At 37.4% G+C, this 8,064-nt stretch overlaps 1 non-coding gene across 1 annotated transcript; it reads left to right on the top strand.

Moving 5' to 3' along the window:
• Positions 1–7,656: 7,656 nt before the first annotated feature.
• On the top strand, positions 7,657–7,729 carry TRNAF-GAA (transfer RNA phenylalanine (anticodon GAA)). The gene has a single exon. It is a non-coding gene; the product is annotated as a tRNA-Phe (tRNA).
• Positions 7,730–8,064: the final 335 nt, after the last annotated feature.

The following is an 8,064-nucleotide window of genomic DNA, read 5'->3' as shown; positions in this document are numbered from 1 at the left end:
AGAGCACATAAGGAAGTGATTACTGGCTAGCTTGCTCTCTCCTCTTTTGATTCCCCCTCTTCTCATTCCCCCTCTTCTCCTCTTGGTCACCTCTATCGCCCTCCTCCCTCTTCTCTTCTCCATGTAACTCTGTGAACTTCTCTGGGTGTCCCTCACTGGGGAGAACTTTTCATCTTTAACCTAGATGTTGTATCATCATGCTGTATAGATGGGGCTACTTACTTATAGTAGGCTGCTGTAAGAATACAACTGAAAACCAGAGGCAGGAGGCTTAAGTCCGAATCCTGACAACACAAGAGAACTCCTGACTCCAGGGAACATTAATTGACAGGAGCTCATCAAACACCTCCATACCTACACTGAAACCAAGCACCACCCAAGGGCCAACAAGTTCCAGAGCAAGACATACCACACAAATTCTCCAGCAACAGAGGAACATAACCCTGAGCTTCAATATACAGGCTGCCCAAAGTACACCAAACCAACTGACATCTCAAAACTCATTACTGGACACTTCATCGCACTTCAGAGAAAAGAAATCCAGCTTCACCCACCAGAACACCGACACAAGCTTCCCTATCCAGGAAACCTTGAGAAGCCACTTGTCCAACCCCACCCACAGCAAGGAACCTCCACAATAAAGAGAACTCCACAAACTGCCAGAATACAGAAAGGCCACCCCAAACACAGCAATTTAAACAAGATGAAAAGGCAGAGAAATACCCAGCTGGTAAAGGAACAGGATAAATGCCCACCAAACCAAACAAAAGAGGAAGAGATAGGAAATCTACCTGATAAAGAATTCTGAATAATGATAGTGAAAATGATCCAAAATCGAGTTACAGATAAATAGCCTGGAGACAAGGGTTGAGAAGATGCAAGAAAGGTTTAACAAGGACCTAGAAGAAATAAAAAAGTGTCAATCAATAATGAATAATGCAATAAATGAGATCAAAAACACTCTGGAGGGAACCAACAGTAGAATAATGGAGGCAGAAGATAGGATAAGTGAGGTGGAAGTTAGAATGGTAGAAATAAATGAAGCAGGGAGGAAAAAAGAAAAAAGAATTAAAAGAAATGAGGACAATCTCAGAGACCTCTGGAACAATGTTAAATGCCCCAACATTCGAATCATAGGAGTCCCAGAAAAAGAAGACAAAAGAAAGACCATGAGAAAACACTTGAGGAGATAATAGTTGAAAACGTCCCTAAAATGGGGAAGAAAATAATCACCCAAGTCCAAGAAACCCAGAGAGTCCCAAACAGGATAAACCCAAGGCAAAACACACCAAGACACATATTAATCAAATTAACAAAGATCAAACACAAAGAACAAATATTAAAAGCAGCAAGGGAAAAACAACAAATAACACACAAGGGGATTCCCATAAGGATAACAGCTGATCTTTCAATAGAAACTCTTCAGGCCAGGAGGGAATGGCAGCACATACTTAAAGTGATGGGAAAAAAAAAAAAAAAAAACACAACCCTACAGCCCAGATTACTGTATTCAGGAAGGATCTCATTCAAATATGAAGGAGAAATCAAAGCTTTACAGATATGCAAAAGCTGAGAGAATTCAGCACCACCAAACCAGCTCTCCAACAAATGCTAAAGGCTCTTCTCTAGACAAGAAACACAGAAAGGTTGTATAAACTTGAACCCAAAGCAACAAAGCAAATGGCAACAGGATCATACTTATCAATGATTACCTTAAATGTAAATGGGTTGAATGTCCCAACCAAAAGATAAAGACTGGCTAAATGGATACAAAATCAAGACCCCTATATATGTTGTCTACAAGAGAACCACCTCAAAACAAGGGACACATAGACTGAAATTGAAGGTTTGGAAAAATATATTTTATGCAAATGGAGACCAAAATAAAGCAGGAGTAGCAATACTCATATCATATAAAATAGACTTTGAAATAAAGGCCATGAGAAGAGACAAAGAAGAACACTACATAATGATCAAAGGATCAATCCAAGAAGAAGATATAGCAATTATAAATATATATGCAACCAACATAAGCGCACTGCAATATGCAAGGCAAATGCTAACACGTAAGAAAGGGGAAATTAACATTAACACAATAATAGTGGGAGACTTTAACACCCCACTCACACCTATGGGTAGATCAACTAAACAGAAAATTAGCAAGGAAACACAAACTTTAAATGATACAATAGACCAGTTAGACCTAATTGATATCTATAGGACATTTCACTCTACAACAAGGAATTTCACCTTTTCTCAAGTGCACAAGAAACCTTCTCCAGGATAGGTCACATATTGGGCCATAAATCTAGCCTTGTTAAATTCAAAAAAATTGAAATAATTCCAAGCATCTTTTCTGACCACAATGCAGTAAGATTAGATCTCAATTACAGGAGAAAAACTTAAAAATCCCAACATATGCAGGCTGAACACTACACTTCTGAATAAACAGCAAATCACAGAATAAATTAAAAAAAGAAATCAAAATATGTATAGAAACAAATGAAAATGAAAACATAACAACCCAAAACCTGTGGGACACTGTAAAAGCAGTGCTGAGGGGAAGGTTTATAGCAATACAGGCATACCTCAAGAAACAAGAAAAAAGTCAAATCAATAACCCAATTCTACACCTAAAGCAACTAGAAAAGGAAGAAATGAAGAACCCTAGGGTTAGTAGGAGGAAAGAAATCTTAAAAATTAGGGCAGAAATAACTGCAAAAGAAACAAAAGAGACCATAGCAAAAATCAACAAAGCCAAAAGCTGGTTCTTTAAGAAGATAAATAAAATTGACAAACCATTAGCCAGACTCATCAAAAAACAAAGGGAGAGGAATCAATGAAATTAGAAATGAAAATTGAGATAGCACAACAGACAACACAGGAATACAAAGGATCATAAGAGACTACTATCAGCAACTGTATGACAAAAAAATGGACAACTTGGAAGAAATGGACAAATTCTTAGAAACAACTTTCCAAAACTGAACCAGGAAGAAATAGAAAATCTTAACAGACCCATCACAAACACGGATATAGAAACCGTGATCAGAAATCGTCCAGTAAACAAAAGTTCAGGACTAGGTGGCTTCACAGCTGAATTTTACCAAAAATTTAGAGAAGGCCTACTCAAACTCTTCCAGAAAACTGCAGAGGAAGGTAAACTTCCAACCTCATTCTATGAGGCCACCATCACCCTAATACCAAAATCTGACAAAGATGCCACAAAAAAAGAAAACTACAGGACAATAACACTAATGAACACAGATGCAAAAATCCTTAACAAAATCCTAGCAAACATAATCCAACAACACATTAAAAAGATCATACATCATGACCATAAAAAGTGGGCTTTATCCCAGGGATGCAAGGATTCTTCAATATCCACAATCAATAAATGTAATATACCACATTAACAAATTGAAAGATGAAAACCATATGATTATCTCAATAGATGCAGAGAAAGCCTTTGACAAAATTCAACCTCCATTTATGATAAAAACCCTCCAGAAAGCAGGAATAGAAAGAACATACCTCAACATAATAAAAGCTATATATGACAAACCCACAGCAAACATTATCCTCAATGGTGAAAAATTGAAATCATTTCCCCTAAAGTCAGGAACAAGACAAGGGTGCCCACTCTCACTGCTACTATTCAACATAGTTTTGGAAGTTTTGGCCACAGCAATCAGAGAAGAAAAAGAAATAAAAGGAATTCAAATTGGAAAAGAAGTAAAACTCACTCTCACTGTTTGCAGATGACATGATCCTCTACATAGAAAACCCTAAGGACTCCACCAGAAAATTACTAGAGCTAATCAATGAATATAGTAAAGTTGCAGGATATAAAATCAGCACACAGAAATCCCTTGCATTCCTGTACACTAATAATGAGAAAATAGAAAGAGAAATTAAGGAAACAATTCCATTCACCATTGCAATGAGAAGATTAAAATACTTATGAATATATTTACCTAAAGAAACAAAAGACCTATATATATAAAACTATAAAACACTGGTGAAAGAAATCAAAGAGGACACTAATAGATGGAGAAATATGTACATGGATCAGAAGAATCAATATAGTGGAAATATGTACACTACCCAAAGCAATCTATAGATTCAATGCAATCCTTATCAAGCTACCAGCGGTATTTTTCACAGAGCTAGAACAAATAATTTCACAATTTGTATGGAAATACAAAAATACCTCAAATAGCCAAAGCAATCTTGAGAAAGAAGAATGGAACTGGAGGAATCAACCTGCCTGACTTCAGGCTATACTATCAAGCTACAGTCATCAAGACAGTATGGTACTGGCAGAAAGACAGAAATATAGATCAATGGAACAAAATAGAAAGCTCAGAGAAAAATCCACGCACCTATGGACACCTTATCTTTGACAAAGGAGGCAAGAATATACAATGGAGAAAAGACAATCTCTTTAACAAGTGGTGCTGGGAAAACTGGCTAACCACTTGTAAAAGAATGAAACTAGAACACTTTCTAACACCATACACAACAATAAATACAAAATGGATTAAAGATCTAAATGTAAGACCAGAAACTACAAAACTCCTAGAGGAGAACATAGGCAAAATACTATCCAACATAAATCACAGCAGGATCCTCTATGACCCACCTCCCAGAATATTGGAAATAAAAGCAAAAATAAACAAATGGGACCTAATTAAAATTAAAAGATTTTGCACAACAAAGGAAACTATAAGCAAGGTGAAAAGACAGCCTTCAGAATGGGAGAAAATAATAGCAAATGAAGCAACTGACAACGAATTAATCTCAAAAATATACAAGCAATTCCTGCAGCTCAATTCCAGAAAAATAAACAACCCCATCAAAAAATGCGCCAAAGAACTAAACAGACATTTCTCCAAAGAAGATGTACAGATGGCTAACAAACACATGAAAAGATGCTCAACATCCCTCATTATCAGAGAAATGCAAATCAAAACCACAATGAGATTCCATTTCATTCCAGTCAGAATGGCTGCTATCCAAAAGTCTATAAGCAATAAATTCTGGAGAGGGTGTGGAAAAAAGGGAACCCTCTTACACTGTTGGTGGGAATGCAAACTAGTACAGCCACTATGGAGAACAGTGTGGAGATTCCTTCAAAAAACTGGAAATAGAACTGCCATGTGACCCAGAAATCCCACTGCTGGGCATACACACCGAGGAGACCAGAATTGAAAATGACATGTGTACCACAATGTTCATTGCAGCACTGTTTATAATAGCCAGGACATGGGAGCAACCTAGATGTCCATCAGCAGACGAATGGATAAGAAAGCTGTGGTACATATACACAATGGACTATTACTCACCCATTAAAAGGAATACATTTGAATCAGTTCTAATGAGGTGGATTGGAGAAGAAAATGGCAACCCACTCCAGTATTCTTTCCTGGAGAATCCTAGGGACAGAGGAGCCTGTCAGGCCGCCATCTATGGGGTCACACAGAGTCAGACATGATTGACGCGACTTAGCAGCAGCAGCAATGAGGTGGATGAAACTGGAGCCTATTATACAGACTGAAGTAAGCCAGAAAGAAAAACACCAATACATTATACTAATGCATATATATGGAATTTAGAAGGATGGTAACAAGACCCTATATGTGAGACAGCAAAAGAGACACAAATGTATAGAACAGTCTTATGGACTGTGGGAGAGGGAGAGGGTGGGATGATATGGGAGAATGGCATTGAAACGTGTATATTATCATATGTGAAAGGAATCACCAGTCCAGGTTTGATGCATAATACAGGATGCTCTGGGCTGGTACACTGGGATGACCCTGAGGGATGGGATGGGGAGGGAAGTGGAAGGGAGGTTCAGGATGGGGGAACACATGTACACCGATGGTGGATTCATGTTAATGTATGGCAAAATGAATGCAATATTGTAAAGTAATTAGCTTCCAATTAAAATAAATAAATTTATATTAAAAAAATTAAAATGAGATATCACCTTCACCTGTCAGAATGTTTGTCATCAATAAGAACACAAATAACAAATGTTGATGAGGATATGGAAAAAAGGAAACCCTTGTACACTGTTGGTGGGAATGTAAATTTGTGCAGCCACTGTGGAAAACAGTATGAGGTTTCTTAAAAAACTAAAAATAGAACTACCATATGATTCAGCAATTCTACTCCTGGTTATATATCTTTTAAAAATCCCACTAATTTAAAAAGGTACATATGACCCAGTTTTCATAGCAGCATTATTTACACTCACCAAGACATGGAAGCAACCTAAGTCCATCAACAGATGAATGGAAAAGAAGATGTGGGAGATATATATATATATTAATATACATATTAATAAATACATACATATATAACAGAGTACTAATAGGTCATTAAAAGGAACAAAATTTTAGCATTTGAGGCAATATGGTTGGACTTGGAGGGCATTATGCTAAGTGAAATAAGTCAGACAAAGACAAATACTATGTGACATCACTTATTTGTGGAATCTAAAAAATACAACAAACTAGTGAATATAACTAAAAAAGAAGTAGACTCACATATAGAGAACAGTGTAGTGGTTCAGCGTAGGGAAGGGGCAATATAGGGGTGGGAGAGTGGGAGATACAAACTGTTGGGTGTAAGATAGGCTCAAGGATGTATTGTATAACGTGGGGAGTATAGCCAATATTTTGTAATAACTGTAAATAGAAAGTAACCTTTTAAAATTGTATAAAAATTTTTAAACATTAAAAAAGGAAGTCATATATATATATATATATATATATATATATATATATATATGTATACTTAAAAAGAAGGGGGTGGGAGAGCAATCTAGCCAGTAATCAAATTCCTGTGTGCTCTCCACAGTCTGGAACACCCAGAGAGGTTCACAGAGTTACATAAAGAAGAAAAGAGGGAGGAAGGAGATAGAGATGACCAGAAGGGGAAGAGGGGGGATCAAAAGAAGAGAGACAGATCTTGCCAGTAATCAGTTCCTTAAATGTTCTCCACAGCCCAGAATACCCAAAGAGATTCACAGAGCTGGGTAGAGAAGAGAAAGGGGAGGGAGGAGATAGAGGTGACCTAGGGGAGAAAAAGGAGAGTCAAAAGGGGGAGAGGGCAATCAAGCCAGTAATTACACTCCTAAGTAAAAATGGGTACTGAAGATTGGATTCTTAAAGGTATAAAATTGATAACAAATACCAAAAACTGAAGATTTAAAATCTACAGTAGAGGTTAGACTCTCAAAAATACAATATTAATAAAACAAAACAAAATCACAAAAATTATTTTAAAATATATATGAATTAGCTTTAAAAATAGGGGGGTTTTTTGGCAAGGTAATAGTAGGTTATACAATGAAAATTAAAGGAGTAATAAAGGACTTTAAAATATTTTTTTTAATTTTAAAAATTGTTATAATAAAAATATATCTAGGAATTTCTCTGGAAATTCCTATTGCAGGCAGTGTGGGGTCAGTTTAATTTCAGATAGTTCCTTGTTCCAGCTTATACTTCTCAAGTTCTATAGGCCCCTTCCTGTGTAGTTGGTGCTAACTACAGGGTTTTAATCTGTTGCACCTGTCATTTCCAAAGCGGTTCCCCCTGTTTATTTTGGCTTCTTCTATTTGCAAGTCTCTTCAGTGTCTGAGGAGCCAAAATAGCTCAGATGGGAGAGCATTAGACTGAAGATCTAAATGTCCCTGGTTTGATCCCGGGTTTTGGCAGGCAAACGACTCATTTGGGCTTCCCTGGTGGCTCAGATGGTAAAGCATCTGCATACAATGCAGAAGACCAGGGTTCGATCCCTGGGTCAGGAAGATCCCCTGGAGAAGGAAATGGCAACCCACTCCAGTATTCTTGCCTGGAGAATTCCATGGACTGAGGAGCCTGGTAGGCTACAGTTCATGGGGTTGCAAAGAGCTGGACACAACTGAGCAACTTCACTTCACTTCAGTGTCTAATTTCCACCCTGACACCTGACTTGCCCCTTGAGAAATCTGTATGCAGGTCAGGAAGCAACAATTAGAGCTGGACATGGAACAACAGACTGGTTCCAAAT

The sequence above is a fragment of the Ovis aries genome, chromosome 8 (genome assembly GCF_016772045.2).
Source record: "Ovis aries strain OAR_USU_Benz2616 breed Rambouillet chromosome 8, ARS-UI_Ramb_v3.0, whole genome shotgun sequence".
Classification (NCBI taxonomy): Eukaryota; Metazoa; Chordata; class Mammalia; order Artiodactyla; family Bovidae; genus Ovis; species Ovis aries.
This window is presented reverse-complemented; position numbering and strand designations above follow the sequence as displayed.